Below are 17,111 nucleotides of genomic sequence, written 5' to 3' on the forward strand. Positions count from 1 at the left end.
CCTGAGTCCAGGGCTCTCTCTACTGACCCAGATTGCCTGTTCTCTCCATGGATCTAGTTCCCAACAGACAGCTAGGGATATGGACTGAAATGTACCAGAGATGCACACTGGGGCCACTAATGAAATATTTTTCTCTGATGCATGTTGGTGAGGAAGTAAAATGTGCAAAGTGAGGGATTATGATGATAAACAAATGGACTGCAGGTTCCAGTAGGATCCTAGGGGGTTGCTTTGCCAAATTTCCTGGTGGAACTGTATCTAGACCAGCTCAAGAAGATACTTCCAGGGAAGAAAACTTCTTAGATGTCCTCAGCAATCTACTTTCAGGTTAAACCACTTCCACTCGAAGAGTGGGGCACTATTTCTCCAGCAATACATGGTGATGGGGTTGGTTCTTACCTCTGCTGCCATGGTTGGTTCTTATCTCACTTTCTCATTTCTCAAGTGAGAAATGCAGACATTCATTCCTCTGCATTCCTTCTTAGCGGCTTCAGGAAGAATATGTAGGTGCCATGGGAGGCACAGCTACCCACACCTGCTTAGTCTCACCAGAGACCTCAGGCCCACAGGAGTCCCTGAGGCTGGCGTGGGGATTTTCAGGGACTACTTCCAATAAAACAGATCACTGAAAGTGACTCAAGTGAAGTCTTAGAGGAGTGGCAGAGGGAAGGTAGCATAGACTGGGGGTTAAATGTACGTGCTTTGCAGCCACAGCACTGGGTTCAAATCCTGCCTTAGCTCCTCGCTAGCTGTGTGGCTGTGGACAGGTTACCCCTTCCTCAAGCTTCAGTTCCTCATCTGTAAAATGGAGAACTTGACACCAGTTGCTTCATGCCTTCGCTATAAGGATCAACTAAGACAATGCATATTTAAAGAGTTCACCGTGGTGCCTGCTGGCATGTAGTTAGTGCCCAACAAATGGCAGCTCTTAGCGTTGCTGAGTTAGTGCAGTTCATGGTTAGGAGTGCAGGCCCGGCAGTCAGACCGCCTGGGTCCAAATGCTAGCAAAACGTCCAGTGAGGAACCTGGCTTATAGTAAGTGCTCAGTAAACACTAGTAGCTAATCATTAATTTGTATTTTATACCAAGACTTATACCAAGTTAATGTGCACGTTTGCCAGGAACTAGGATTTACAGTTATATGTGCTTTTGGTGAAACAGGAAGGCAGTCAAAGTTTGGTAGAAAATCTTGCAGTATGAAGGTCACTGAGTGAGGGCAAAATAGAGTTCTTTGGTGATGCACAGTTGGAACTAGCAGTTTTCCACATTCCCTGCAAGAGCTAGTATTCAATAGGGTGAGATCAAGGGCAGCCTGAAAGGGAGTACAAGTCACAAAAGGGCAATTTTCACGCACTCACTCACTCACTCATCCATCCATCCATCCATCCATCTATCCATTGGGCTTTTGAATATTTCAGGAACCCTGTTTGTGCCTTCATGCACACTATCTTAATTCCCATGCAACACTCTCAGACAGGCATCATCCCCATTCTATAGATGAGATTAAGACGGAAGAGGTGTGAAGGTAGAGGTGAGATTTAAACACACGTCTCTTGGAGCATGGACATGTGGCTCCTTTAGGTGTGGGATCTGGGACACGTCTCTTCAATTCTCAGTGTCTTAGCTTTCTCGTCAGTAAAATGGGCACGATGGCTTCTCCATTACGGAGTGGCTGTGAGGATGAAGCAAGGCAAGTTCACACACACGCTGCACACTGTAAAGCCCTGGAGACACGTGACTCTTCATATCTATCTGACCTTGACCAATATGGTAAGTCTGAGAGGGGGTGTTAAGGGTACCAGTCTCTCTGGTTTCCTGACGGCCCTTTCTGGGTGAATGGGGTAGTAATTACGGTGCCGAGGATCTCTCTGGATTCCACAGTTGGGTCTGTTTTAATCTTTTCTCCATGAGAAGGAGTCAGACCCTTCCCCCCACCCCCAAAATGAAAGCTGCTCTGTGAGACATTGGCTCTAACAGCTAGTGTCATGTTCTACCTCCCCGTCCTGAGGCACAAAAGGAAGCAGGAAGGTGGGAAGCTCCAGGAAGTGCTGGGCCTGGCTTCGCACTGACGTGGAAGCATTTCCAGCTTCTGACTGAATTACAGGCTGCCCCGGGGATCCCGAGGCACTGAGCATCCTGCAGTGAGCTAACATAACCTGAGCATTCATCCGGGCTAACGACTCCTCTGAGTAATTAGAACGGAACGCCCTTGGCGCTCCTGGTGCTGCGAAGATGGGCCTCTGGGTGAGAGGCTGTCGTGGGAATCTCTCATTGTTAATAGCCGTTAACTGGAACAGGAAAAAACAAAACACAAAAAAACAGAAATAACTGTAGCTACTGATACCTTCCCCCAAGTTTTTCCTGTTTACTTCAGGGAAGCAATTTTGGAACTTGAGGGAAGAAAAAATATATATAGTAAATATGATAAGCTGCCAGCCTATGGAATCAGGGCTTAAATGAATGTATTCCCTGCTTCACAGAACATTCCTGAAAAGTTGTGAGTTAATAAAATATACCTAAAATAATACCATATGTGTACTCGGGAGGTTGCTGTTTAAAGGGAAGCTGCAGAAAATTGTTCCGGAGCATAAATCACTGTCCCCTGATTTATGGCTTTCACAAATTTGAACTTTCCTATTTTGGTTTCTAGAAACAGAACCCAGGTTCCTTCTCAGCTGATGCTTGGACATCAGGGCCTGAGAAGGAGGGACCAGAGAAGGGGGCAGCCCCCTCTCACATGGAGTTTTGGGGTAAATGTGTGGCCAGGAAAGGGAATGGATTCATGCTTAACAAAAACTAAACACCTACTTTATTCTTTCACATACGTAACTCATTTGGCCTAAAAGACGTATTTGTTACAGGCCGTTCATCCTGCAACAGGGCTGACCTGACACATTGGGCTGGAAACGTTTAAAAGCCAGTATGTGATTCACCATCTTCTCTTTTCCCTTTGCCGCCGCCATCTGTACTGTTCCAGACGAGGCTACCTCAGGACCTGGCTCTGGAGTGAGGAAGACGCTGAGCACAGCCCCCGGCTGACCCACAGGACACGAGGCAGAAGCACAGAATAAGCTTTAAGGGATGTTTGTTCCATAGCATCACGTAGCACGGTAAACTCTGTTCCACAAAACCTTTCAGAGATGCCCATTATGTTAAGCGAGACATTGGCGCTCTAGTTAAAGCAGAGGTGAGAGTCTTCCTTCTTGGAAGGTCTTCTTACTACGCTTCATCTCAGTAGTCACTGTTCCTACAACGGACCTCAGGCAATGACAGCAGAGGAAAAGAATTCCTGAAGGGAGATGGTGCTATAGTACTGCGGGTTAGTGACTGTTACTTAGAAAAGTATATCTTTAATGCCTAGGTCCTCCTACTAGACTCTATGTCCTAGGAGGGCAGGACGACATCTGTCTTGTTCACTGCTGTAACCCTGGGGCCCAGCAGAGCACCAAGCACACAACAGGTGCTCTAGAAGCAACATACGTGTTGGGTATGCTCAGTGGTGCAGAACGTGGGTGCTGAAATGAGACACAGCTGAGCCTTTATGTTTTCAGTTATAAACTGGGCATATAATAACACCTACGTCAACGTGCTTCTGTGAGGATTCAATGAAATAATAGATCACGTACCTGGCATAGTGCTTGGCGTGTGGTGAATGCTCCGTAAGTGGTAGCAGATATTGGTTACTTATGCTGCAGAGCAATAACATCTCCAAATATTTTCTGGGTGACAGAAAATTCCAAGCCAAGAAAATGAAACAGCTCTGAATTGAATTGTGTTCCCCTCAAAAGACACACCGAAATCTTAACCCCTGCTACCTGTGACCTTCTTTGGAAATAGGGTCTTTGCAGATGTCATTAAGGTGAGGCCATCAGGGAGGGCTTTCATCAAAAATGACCAGTGTCTTTATGAGAAGAGGTGAAGACAGAGGGAGTCACAGGGAGAGATGGCCACGAGGTGATGGAGGCAGAGACTGCAGTGAGGCGTCTATACGGCAAGGAACGTCAAGAACCACTGCCAAACAACAGGAGCTACAAGAGGCGAGGAAGGCTTCTCCCCTACAGATCTCAGAGAGACCTCAACTCTGTCGACACCTGGATTTCAGACTTGCAGCCTCCAGACCTGTAAGACAATAAACTTCTGCTGTTCTAAGCCACCCTGTTTGCGGTATTTTGTTACAGCAACACTAGGAAGCTAGTACACCAACATCCAATTTGTGTGCAGTGGCCATGAGCAGTGGTGATCACGATTCCTTCCCCGAACCTGTCTTAAAACTCAGTCTGTTGGAATTTCAGAAGGGCAAGCCCTGGTGAAGTGTCCTCCCTCCCACAGAGGCCTGTAAATTACATACTATCTCCAGTTTCCATCAGGAGCCAGAAAACCCCCTTGAATTTTAGAATTCAGTTACACAAGAGAGAAAGAAAAACAAAGATAACGTTCACTTAGGAGAATGTTATTTCTTGAGAAAAAGACTCTTAACCCTTATCTCCGGCTGCAGAGGAGGGACCCTTAGAAGTTTCCAGAATAGAAGTGAGAAAAAAACCCCAACAAAACCCACTCAACAACACAAGATTCATTCAAGCTTCTTGGCACCGAGTCGAACAAAAAAGGAGGACTTAATTAAAACAGGGTCAGCGACATCAGGCAAACCACCGAGGCCGGGCTCAGGAGGAGGGACGTGAACTTTCAACTTTGGAACAAAGGCTCGCTGTTGCCACGGAACCACCATTCTGCACATTTTTGGCAGCCAGGGAACCTGTCCTCTGAAAACAGGCAAGAGGCTATTTTTAAAACCCAGCAACAGCCTCCCGGACTCAACAGCACAGCAGGAGAAAGTAGGTCTGAGAAGTCCCAGGGCCTGGCTGCCCAGCACCTGGTAAGGCAGAGCCTGAGGATACAGCGAGGTAGCCATCATGCCTGGGAGAAATTAGGAATCACGTTCTCCCCTGGTCCTGTGAAATGTCCTCGGGGGGATGTGAATAAAACGGGGCGGGCATCTGTTAGTGGTAGGTCACTCACCGTCCTTCTTTGGTTTTAGTTTCTATCTCGAGGGACATTTTGATTATTTTTAACCCACTGAACCATAGCTAATTTCCTGGACCTCGGACGGCCCCTCCTGTTTCCCATTCTGTCTCCTCGTAGGTGGGCACGTGGCCCCTCCCACCCCGAGGAGGCCCCCTTTCCTTCCGACCCTCCCAGATGACACTGAGGTGGAGCCTGCCTGTCTTTGGAGTGAGACGTAAAGGTGAGGACGGTGGTTCCGCCCACGTGACTCCCGCAGCGGGGCCTCGGAGTGGGCGGGGCTTCCTTGAGAGTACTGACCGCCTTGTCCCCTGCTCGGGCTTCTTGCATCCTGCATCTGGGAATGCATCCTGCATCTTGCATCCTGCATCCTCCCCATCCAGCACTGTGCTGGGCACATGGGAAACAAGGAATATAATGGGGTATAATGGAGACATGATTGGAGGATGGGGAGAACCATGGAACAAGGAGCACCAGGGTGGCTACATCACAGTGAAAGAGCAGCAGAGCTGGGCCTGGAGCCTCCACTCTAGGGCACTCTGGCCCTTCCCTCTCACCCTCCCTCCTTTTGCTGCTGTTGGACAGTTTTCCCCAAGAAGACCTGAAGCATCTTAAGAGCAGCTCCACCTCCAGTGAGTTCCATGGGTCCCCAGTACAGCCCTATAAACATCGTGTCCACTTCAGAAGGGAATCTCTGAATAGATTCCTTTCTCTCCTTCCCTGTGTGGGAATGGAGTGGTTCGGAAAAGGGCACTAGAAAATTTCTGCTACTATAGCCAGCTACGTGAGTTTGCAAAAGCTATCAGACCTCTCTGAGCTTGTTTCCCCATCGAAAAATGTAGAAGGTAGATCGGATAACCTCTAAAAATCTATGATCCTATGACATGATCTAGCAAGACCTGCAGACTAGACCTAGAACAGCTGCAAGAGCATGAATTTACAGCTAGACAGACCTGGGCTCAAATCCCAAATCTTACCCTTATTTGCTGTGCAACCTTAACAAATTACTAACCTCACTGAGTGTCAGTTGCTCATTACTAAAGTGGGGCACTAATTAATAGTTAATTTAATAATTAAATCCATCTCACTAAGCTGGTGTGAGCGTTAAGTAAAATAACACAATGTTGGTCACAAGTAGCCTCTTGAAAAATCTTAAGTTGGAACATAAGATGTATTTCTCAAAGGAATGAATGGCGGTTTCCCTCCAAGAGACACAGAAATTCATGCTGTGGTTCCCAGGTAGGGCGACTACATATTCTGGTTTGCCTGTGTCTTGAGATATTATTTGTTTTTCTTTTTCACTCTCAAAAACTTACTGATCTGCAGGTCCAGCCTATTAAATTTAATACTGCAAACATTTATGGGGAGCCTAGTATGGAAAGACAGGGTCATCTTTTTGGTGCCATCATTGTGAACCCTTCCCCTGTGTAGTCATTAATTTTAATCCTACTCGCACATAAAGTATCTGTGAAGTGGCTTGTAGCACCCACAGTCTTTTGCTCTCTATGACTTTTTGGAACAGTCTACAACGTACCCTGTGCCAAATTCTGTAGAGCTGGTGTTGAACCCAGACAGAGGATGGAGCCTTGAAGTTTCTAGACCTGTAAATTTCAGGCTTGTCTTGGCTCCATGAGGGCCTGATCTTTGGCCTCAAGTAAGTCATGTCATTTTTACCTCAGTTGCGACAAGTAAAATGTAGGAAAGAGAGAAAGAGAAGAAGCCAGCGTTTGTTTAGCTCCTGCTATGGTCTGAATGTGTCCCTCCAAAATTCTTATGTTGAAATCCTAATGTCCAATGTGATGGTATTAGGAGGTGGGGTCTTTGGGAGGGGCATTTGGGTGGAGCCCTCATGAATGGGATTAGTGCCCTTATAAAAGAGGCCCTGGAGAGTTCCCTAACCCCTTCTGCCATGTGACGGTACGAGGACAAGTCTGCCACCAAAACTGAGCCCTCATCTCACCATGCCAACTGCCCTGATCTCGGACTTCTAGCTTCCAGAACTGGAGAAATAAATTTCCGTTGTTTATAAGCTACCCAGTCTGTGGTTATTTTGTTATAGCGACCAGAATGGAGTAAGACAGCTCCCGCTGGGAGCATGTTACAAATGCTACACCATTTACTCATCACCACGAGTCTAGGAAGCTAGGAAATTCTCATTTACACCCGGGAGAACTGAGGCTCCATGAGGTAGCAGCGCTGAGACAGGAAGTAATGTAAGTGGTAAGTACAGGCAAGCCTGTAAGAAGCCACTGAAACTTCATGTCTCTCTTGTTGAAGTTTCGGGAGATAACCTGTAAAACACTAAAGTCCTTCAGAAGACAGGCTCCTACTAACATAGAGAAAACATGGAATAGGTTTCTAATTGTTTCAACTATTTTTTTTCTTCCTGGAATTTGCAAATATCACTTGTTGCTCTAGTGTTTTTGATTATGAGATGCCTTTTGGCAGGAGAAAATTGTTCCAGTCGAATTCCAAAGGTTGGGGGAATTTTTCCCTCTGTTCTCCTCGAATAAGAAGGAGCCTGATAAGGTGTACAAACCACTGTAGAAGAAAGTGTGGTTTTCATTTTTAAGAAAGCGTCCATACATGGAAAGCTGATGAAGAGTGCCCTGGTTACCATCACATCATTAGCTGACTGAACAATTTATAATTGGGAGGAAAAAAAAAAAGGCCGCATAGATGAAAATTTCCGCCGAAACTGACACCCCTGTCCAAATAGCAAATCACTTAAGAATCTGAAAATTCTAATTTTGCAACTCACAGATGCTTCCAATTAGAACAAGGAAGGTTAGTGCGGTTTCAGCTGCTACTTGAAAATATTAAAACATGCCGAGAAAACTCAGGCAGAGATGGTACAAAGGAGTTTCTTTTTCTACTGAAATATTTACTCCTCCAACAATAATAATCACAGAGGCTTCAGGCCCCGTTTTCCCTGAGAAGCCACACTTAACACTCTTCACTTTCTTTTATGGCTGTGAACATGGCACAGACCCACACATGCCTCCACTTTATAAAACAAACACACACCTTCCTGCCGTCTAGAAGGTCTCTAGTTAATCTGGGTCTCTGGGCAATACGTTTTTGGAACGTGGCTCTGTTCTAACATGAACTTCTGATTTATCCAAGCAAATAATCGTCAAACCTGAGAGACTGAAAATGCTATACCTCTGACTCAGAGGCCCTGCCAACGAGTCGTTTGTTTACAGGTATGTGCAAGATCGGGAGAGAGAAACATCCTGTTTTTCTGAAGCAGGTCTGAGAAGTAGTCCCCCATACTTTTTCCAACTGAGTCATAGAAACAGGCTAGGAGCGCAGGACCCTGGCGAGACCCACTGAAACAATAGCCCCTAGGCCAAGGGCAAGCTGAAGTTGTAAAGGCTCGGATCAATTTTATGCTAGCATTTATGAGACAATTCTACGGGTAGATATCTGAGCCCTGTCTTGAAGCAATTTGTAAGCGGAAGATTCTGCCCACTTTAATTTATCGTATAAACATTTCTGGAGCTATCACCGTATATTAGTCGTGAAAGCTGGAATTTAATAAAAGAGAACAGAATGCAGTTTTCAGAGAGGACAAAAGTTCACTGGGAAAACATATGTGCAAACCTCAGGGACCCTGATCACTGGGAGCAAATGCAAGAGACAGCTAAGTGCCTGGAACCAAATGTATGAAAGGGCTACTCATCAGGTATAATTAAGCTGGGGTGAGGTGGGTGTGGGGCATTTGATGTAATTTGTCATTTTGACTGAGTTTCGTCTCCAAACTATAAATCTCTTGAAAGGAAGAAGTCTCAGAAAACTCAAGATTGGGAAGGTGAAGGCCAAGAAAGTATTTGCTCTGAAATGACTGGGAAACGACGTGTGTTCCAACGGGACCCACTGAATTCAAAACACTAGAGTTACTGTGAAGCTCAAGAGCAGAAGCGCAGACAGACTTAGGCTCAAATCTCATGTCTTCTGGTTAGTAGCTGAGTGACCTTGGCAAATTACATCTGAGCCTCAGTTTCTTCATCTGTTAAATAGGGACAATAAAACATTTCTAATCAAGTTGCCTGAAAACGATGAAAAGAGATAATACATGGAAAGCAGTTAGTACAATGCCTGGCACATTTAGTTAGTGCTCAATAAATAGAAACTATTTTTACTATTACTCCATGTAAAGTCTCCTAGAGAACCATTGGTATCCGAGGCTTACCATTAGTAGCAGAATATGATGAGGAAGGCTGAAAAAAGTTGACTTGATCCGATTATGTAGGTATGAGCTATATGCTTGCAATATTACTTCTGTTTCTCTATTAGAATACCTTGGGTCTATACAGCTAAACCCCAAACTATTAGATGCCAGAAATATCAAATGGGGAGCTCAATCATGACCTGTTCATGAGACTGTGCCACTATGAAAAATTTTTACTATCATGCTGAGAAACACAGCAGGTCCAGTCTTTCTTTTCTATTGGCTGTGAAAGCTAAGCACTCATTCATGAATTATTTCAACAATTACTTATTAGACCCCTCTTTGTGACAAGACCTGTTCTAGGCATTTGGAATATTCACGTCAGTTAACAAAACAGACAAAGATCTCTGCCCTTATGGAACATATATTCATTCATTCATTCTAGTATATGGGAACTGCCACACTAGGAGTTAAAGAAAGGGAAAGGGCAAAGTTACAAAGATGAATGAGACACACTGTCTGATAAGCTCCGTCAGATAGAGGAGAGAGTGATGGAGCAGATCTGTAAATAATTACTGGATAACAATGTAGTAAGTTCACTAGTAGAGTATTAGCAGAGACCACTGTGGACAGACATAGAAGAAGGATCAAAATACTCTGCAAGCAAGAGTGTGGGTACAGAGACTAAGGAGGTGGCAAGAGATGAAGACATTTGGGATGATTTTAAAGGGTACGTGGGAATTTGTCATTGGGTAAGATGGCGAAAGGCCATCAGGCAAAGCGAACATCTGCTGGTTTCTGTCAATGAGGGAAGCATTTGGTAGAATGTAAGTTTAAAAGAAAGTATAATGTATAAACTAAAGTAGCTTATTTCAGAAACTCAACTGTTATCAGTCATGGAATAATTAAACTCTGGTTTTTGCTTTGTTTTAAAACTAGGACTAAGTAGAAAACAGCTTTTATTTTACCCTAAGTTTTCCCATCAGATGAGAACAGCTGTCAGCTCAGGCTTGAGTTTGATTTCTGATGCTCTGCTTACCCAGAGGAGAGTTTATGAAATTATGGTCCATGTGCTACCAATATAGTCCATAAATTTCCTGTAGGATAATGAGTTTGGGTAGTTTTTTTTTTTTTTTTTTGCGGTACGTGGGCCTCTCACTGTTGTGGCCTCTCCCGTTGCGGAGCACAGGCTCCAGACGCGCAGGCTCAGCGGCCATGGCTCACGGGCCCAGCCGCTCCGCAGCATGTGTGATCTTCCCGGACTGGGACACGAACCTGAGTCCCCTGCATTGGCAGGCGGACTCTCAACCACTGCGCCACCAGGGAAGCCCCAAGTTTGGGTAGTTTTAAAATAGAGATTCTTGTGCCCCACTCCTGACACAATGAAACAGAATCTTGGGAAAGGGAGCTAGAGTCTGTAATTTTTTAAAGTGGATTCTTATGAAAGTTTCAAACCACTGGCCTGGGTAGAGGTTTACCCTCAAACACCCCCGTTTCTGGTTTGATCATCAAAATCATTTCATTACCTATCCACCCTAATCCTAGCCAGCACTTTACCTGATTTTGCTTTACTATTACTTGAATTCAAATTTCCTGCACCGTCTTTGTCTAGAGAGAGAGAGAGAGAGAAGTTTCTCTGCTCCTTACTACTGGTTACCCCACTCCCACCCCCATATGAGCCAAGGAGGTTCACTCCAGCTTCATCTATTCTTCCAATCAGTGAAAAAGTTACCATGACAACCTCACATCCACGTCCCTCCACTTGGCTGCACACAAGAAGCACCGCTGGCTCACGCAGGGTCCATCCTGCACGGCAGGCAAGGGCAATCTATTGCACCTATTTGTGGTGAGGATTGGACATCCTTATTAATCCTTTGGAACCAAAGATTCTGGAAATGCAGGTCATGATCCCATTCCATTCTCGCTGTTGGTTTCTTCCCAATTGATAGGCCTGGATTTGGAGATAAAGTTATTTTGCAAGTAATAGATAGTCTGTTCTTTAATCATACCAGTAACATAGAGACTCTGCAATTACTTTTACCTCTCCAGCCTCGCTTTTAAATTCAGTTAAATTCCAGAAACAGTTATCGAATGCCTACTATGTCCCAAGTCCTGGGCAAGTCTTCCTGCTGAAGATTCTTAAAGGAACCAAATGTAATTTACATTAACATTAAAAAAAATTAGGACATAATGAATTTTAAACAAAATTACAGAGTTAAAGCTCTTTGTTTTTAAGGAGCCATTAATAATAGAAGCTCATTCCTCCAAGATCTATTAGAAGTCATCAGGAAAATAAGACTAAGTTTCTTCTATCCATCGACCCTATTCTTCTATCCATTGATCCTTCCATCCATCCTTCCTTCCATCTAACAAGGAGTGTATCCAGGCTCTGTGCTGGGTGCTGGGTATCCAACGGTGAGCTAAACAAATATGGTTCCTGCCAGTCGGAAGCTTATAGTCAGTCCAGTAGTGGAAAGAGTCCTGAATGGCAAACAGAAAGCTGCCAACTCTAGGTGCAGTTCTCTCTCTCACTATTTATAGAGAGCCTGAGGGAGTCAACCTCTGGATTCCCCATTTCGTCACGTGAAAGGGGCTGCCCTGTGTTTCACAGAGCAGTTGGCAGGATTGTATTTGAATTCACCTTCAAACTTCAAAGTATTATATAAATGTAAATAATAATTACGAATTAAGCTTGATTCAAATGGCAGGGGAACACCTACCTATCTCTCTGCACAGCAGTAAGGGAATAAAGAGTCAGGAGACCTGAGTTCTAGTCCTACTGTTTCCACTGATTTGTACCCCCGGTGGGGAGGGTGTCATGTCCCCTCTTGGCCTTGGTTTGAGCTCCATGATCCTGTCACTGTAGGATGCAAAGAGAGGCAAACTGACAGAAATGCTGAGTTCAAGGGTCTCTTAAGAGGGAATCTATTCCATCTCTTTACAGACAAGGCCTCACCTAAGACTTCCTGGAGAGATGTGACTCTTCTCAAAGTCCTCTTAGGAGGCAAACGTCTCAGCCTGTCTTGGAACGTGGAGCGGGGAGTTGTCTGGGAGCTGTGGGGAGGGAGCTGCCGGGGGCACACAGGTAGCATCTGTGTTGGCTGTGCAGGGGGTGTGCTTAAATGTGGACCCATCGAATAACCTGATACCAACTCAAGGACGTATCATGGGAGCAGGATGGATGAAGTGCTTGGTGTGTCCTTGCTATGTGCCTGAAGGGCTCTGCCTGTGCGGGTATCAAGATCCTGCCAAGGTGCAAACCCTGGCTCTCTTCCCGTGGCTCTCTAACCGGGCACCCTGACACAGCCCCACGGCCCCTGTCTCCCCGCAGGGGACTCCAGCCGAGACTGATGCACGCGGGCTCCTGCAGATCCCTGTGGCTAATTTCATTAGGTCTAAGGAACGTGTTTGCTTAGCTGTCATTTTTTTTCTTTTATAAATTTACTTATTTATTTTTGGCTGCATTGGGTCTTTGTTGCTGAGCGCGGGCTTTCTCTAGTTGCGGCGAGTGGGGGCTACTCTTCATTGTGGTGTGCGGGCTTCTCACTGCGGTGGCTTCTCTCTTTGCGGAGCGTGGGCTCTAGGCCCGCAGGCTTCAGTAGTTGTGGCACGCGGGCTCAGTAGTTGTGGCTCGCGGGCTCAGTAGTTGTGGTGCACGGGCTTAGTTGCTCCGCTGCTTGTGGGATCTTCCTGGACCAGGGCTCGAACCCGTGTCCCCTGCATTGGCAGGTGGATTCTTAACCACTGCACCACCAGGGAAGTCCCGTAGCTGTCATTTTGAGGAGGACATGTGTGTGGGACACATGACTCAGAAATGCTGAGCAATGCAGGACTAGAGGGAGTTCCAATGTGGAAGGAGGGAGAGGCCCTGGAACAGAATAGACTCGGGTTTGAATCCTGCCACTTACTAGCCCTTTGGCTCCAGGCAAGTGTCCCATCACCTCTGAACCTCTCTTCTGTGACATGCGGACAGTAACATATTCTGATTCCTCAGGGCTGTTGTGAGACTCAAAGAATAAAGGTCACGTGACTATCGTGGTCCTGACCCCTCAACAGAAGGCAGTGGCAGCTGTTGTTCTGATCCAGCTCACTGTTCCAGTTCTGGAGCCCAAGCTCAACTTTCCATGCCTGTCACTGCACTGCAATGCAGTTCACATCTGACGTTTCTTCTTCTCTCTTTCACCTTCACATCCAACTAGTCTTCACATCCCGCAGGCTTCTCTTTCTCAACGTCCTGCATTTTCACCCTTCATTTCGGCATCTCAGACTCTGTCAGGCTCTTGTCTCATTGTCCTTCAGCTAACACAGCAGTGCTCTGTGGACGCTCCTCTTCAGTCCTCCGAGAACTATCCTCCTTGGAAAATGCTTTCAGTTTAGCCCCCCTCTCAGAAGTGTACTGTGATCCCTGATGAGCGACTCCAAAGTCCTCACTTGGCCTCACACTGGCCTTACCTTCCCCACCCACTTGACGGAGTGATCTTCTCACACATGCTGTGCACACGGTGGTGGTGAGTCCTCTGTCCTGGAGAAGCTCCATCACCAGGGAGAAGAGGCTCAGAAGGACATGATGATGGGCAGTAGCCAAGAGTGTGTGCTCTGGAGCCTGGGTTCGAATCGCAGCTTGACTGGGTACTAGATATGTAACTGTTTTCAGGTTATTTAAATCTTGGTGCCTCAGTTTCCTCTGCATCCCAGACACACTCTTCCTGATCTGTTCCTTCTCGTCCCATTCACACAAAACCTCTCCTTCCCAAGTCCCAGTCCCTGAGTCTGTTTCTGTGAGCAAACACAAGCTTTCGTGCATTTTACAGGTTAATGAGAGATCAAGGATATTTACGGAAAGGTCTACTCAACTCCTGACTGTATGTACGGATTTCCTTCTCAGTAAGGAAATTCTCCCACACCTACTCTTTTGATCACCATGGTTGGGATTGCCAGAGACAAAGGAGGAAAAGTACAGAGTCAGATAAAAAAGAAACAAAAATCAGTTTGTTTAAACTGCCAGGGAAATCTGCCTTCGGCTAAAGGAAGTCAAACTCAGAACATCCTGTTCTAGTTAATAAAGCTCATCTGCTTCCAGCTTGAACAGAAAAATAAAATCTTTGCATCTGTGTGAGGCCGCTCAACCTTTTCTACCTTCACTCTGAGCCCCCTACGCCCAGACTCATGGGTGCCGGTTGCGGGTGAGGGTTCTCTTTCCTCCCCACACAGCAAGCGGCTCCTGAATGCTAAAGGCAGGTCACATGCAATGAAGTACAAACTCACTTTTTCGTCTGTAAATCTTTAAACTTCCTCTAAAAAAGACGCCACTTCCCTCAGTGATTGAAACCCATGTAATTCAGACACAAAAATAAACGACCCTCAGTGGTTTCCAGGAGTGGAGTAGGGGAGGGAGAGATGAATAGGCAGAACACAGGGTTTTTAGGGCAGTGAATATACTCTGTATGATACCATATTATACATTTGTCCAAACCCATAGAATGTACAGCACCAAGAATGAAGCCTCACGTAAACTATGGACTCTGGGTGATAATGATGTGTCACTGTAGGTTCATCAGTTGCGACAGACGTAGCACTCTGGTGAGGGATGTTGTTTATGGGGAGGCTGTGCATGTGTGGGAGCAGGGGGTCTATGAGAAGTCTCTGTACCTTCCCTTCAATTTTGCTGTGAACCTAAAACTGCTCCTAAAAAAATAAAGTGTTTACTAAAAAAAAAAATAAAAATTAGAAAAAAAAAAAACAGGTCCTTCTCTCCTCCATCTCTCTGTCTCAAAGTGTTTCTGCGATGTGGGATCCAGATACAATTTAACTTACACCACATGACATTCATGTCAAATGACAGCTGAACAACCTCACGCTCTGGAAGGACTCCCATGCCACCCTCCTCAGATCCATTCCAGCATCAATTCCCAATCACTGGCACCAATCAATCCATGACAGACCCTGGCCTGCCCAGCTGGTCTGTCTGGGAAGATGCCCACATGTGAGTCAGAACTCTCAGCAAAATGACACTTCTGCAGATAAGCCTGCAAGTTTTTTCTTGTCAGAAACTGAAAGCCATGTGTTTTCATCTCCTTTTGCATTTATCTGCCTTAAATGCCAGGAACCTTAGAGGCAAATTTACAGCCACAGTGCGTGAATGACTTTTCACCAGCCTTCAATTCAGTGGTTTTCAAAGTGTGGTCCCTGCACCAGCAGGCGCTAGTAGCGCCTGGAACCTGCTGGCTCAGTCAACTCCCTGAGTCTGTTTTCACAAGCCTTCCAGGTTATGTTAGTGCACCCTAAAGTTTGAGACACCCTACTTTCATCTGTTAGCTCCATCCACCCAGCTAACAAGGGGATTGGGGCACTAATCAGAACCATCTAATCTCACAGCTCTTTTTCAGCCTGGCTCTTCCAGTGACCTAAAGCAGAGGCTCACGTAAGTTCCCTCTGGAGAAACAGAGTTCGTTGTAAATTTGTGAACAGGAACTGGAGTGGAAAATGACCATGAACTGAGGCAGCTCTGGGGACCGTCCCTCGCTCTGCCTGCTTTTCCCTCTTTCTTTCCCATCTGCCCTATTCTCTCTCCACAGATCTGATCCCTTACTCCCTATTCTTTTCTTTTCTGCTCCATCATAGCTGGCACTTGCCTTTGGCCTACCACGACCCAACTCTAAAATCTAAACCATAGCAACCTTTCTGCCCTAATTTCCCTTCCTAACTGGAAAATTCTCTCCATATACCTTTTCCCGTTTGTCAGTTCAAATTCCTGGAAAGGACTCCAATTGGCCCATTTCCTCTTTTGAGCCAGGGTACCCTGAATCACGCCCTCCTCCAAATGATCAGTCACCTTTGGTCTGATGCTTTTTCCTGTCTAATGAACTACTGACATAGGATGAATTGCAGCTTGGGAGACGGGTGACTTCTGTGCAGTGATAGAGGCTTCAGGAGGAAATTGGGGGGGGGCGTGGAAACACATATGAGACTACCCCCCCCCCCCACTACCCGCGTAAATGAGACATGCGGGAACTTGGCAGTGAGGTTCAACAGTTTGGTTGCTGAGGGCTGAGCTGGAGATAAAGTTTCTGTTACATTATCATGACCCTAACCGTCAGTACATTGCCAGCCTGGGGTGGCCTGGAAGATACGGGCTGCAGGTTACCGACTCCTGACAAGTCAGAGAAGATCCAAGCTGGAAGGAACTTCGGAGATCACCCTGCTCAGCAGTTGCCCAAGAGCATCCCTGGGGAGCTCCTGAAAACTAAAGCTGCCGGGGCCCCACCTCTGGGATTGTGATTTAAACCGCTGCAGATGCTTTTAGTCACAGCTGCCACGGAGAACTACTGCTCTCACTTGACCTCTTAATTTTACAGGTGGAGAAACTTCAGCTCAGCTCCATAATGCGACCATGGCTCACTTGAAGATCCCACTTATAACTAGGTTATAGAGTTTGAGTTACTAGATCCTACATGGTTAGAGCTGGAAGAGATCACAGAAGCCATACAACCAACCCAACGCCACCACCTTTGCTTTAGCCTAAGGAGCTACGTGACTTGCTTAAGGAGTCATGGCCAGAAAGAGGGTAGCAAGGGCTAGAACCCAGGGGTCCTGACTCCTGACCCCGTGCTCTGCTCAGAACTCCAAGGCTGGGGGACTAAAAGGGCCAGATGTGGAAGTGAAGACAGGAAGTGAAGCAGACCCAGCTGCAGCCCTGTGCTTGCTCTGCTCCAGCTGGAAGAGCCTGGCAGAGGAACCTGGGCATAACTGGACGTGCAGCGGACTCTGGCAAAGGAATCAGCACTTGGGTGCCCTGAGGACGGGGAGGAGACAGCTGGTCTGCTGGGGCTAATCCTTGCTTTCTGCCTGCCTCCCAGTTATGCTGGGAGAGAGTGTGTGTGTGTGTGTGTGTGTGTGTGTGTGTGTGTGTGTGTGTGTG

At 46.3% G+C, this 17,111-nt stretch overlaps 1 protein-coding gene and 1 long non-coding RNA gene across 7 annotated transcripts in view; one reads left to right on the forward strand and one right to left on the reverse strand.

Moving 5' to 3' along the window:
• Positions 1–17,111, reverse strand: part of ME3 (malic enzyme 3) — a 299,568-nt gene that overhangs the window by 70,919 nt on the left and 211,538 nt on the right. The gene's annotated exons all lie outside the window — the stretch shown is intronic.
• LOC113607857 (uncharacterized) lies at positions 5,116–10,381 on the forward strand. Its single transcript, XR_003428120.1, has 3 exons — positions 5,116–5,242; positions 8,146–8,225; positions 8,802–10,381. It is a non-coding gene; the product is annotated as an uncharacterized LOC113607857 (long non-coding RNA).

The sequence above is a fragment of the Aethalodelphis obliquidens genome, unplaced genomic scaffold (assembly GCF_003676395.1).
Source record: "Aethalodelphis obliquidens isolate GAN/ISIS:26980383/991018 unplaced genomic scaffold, ASM367639v1 scaffold50, whole genome shotgun sequence".
Lineage (NCBI taxonomy): Eukaryota > Metazoa > Chordata > Mammalia > Artiodactyla > Delphinidae > Aethalodelphis > Aethalodelphis obliquidens.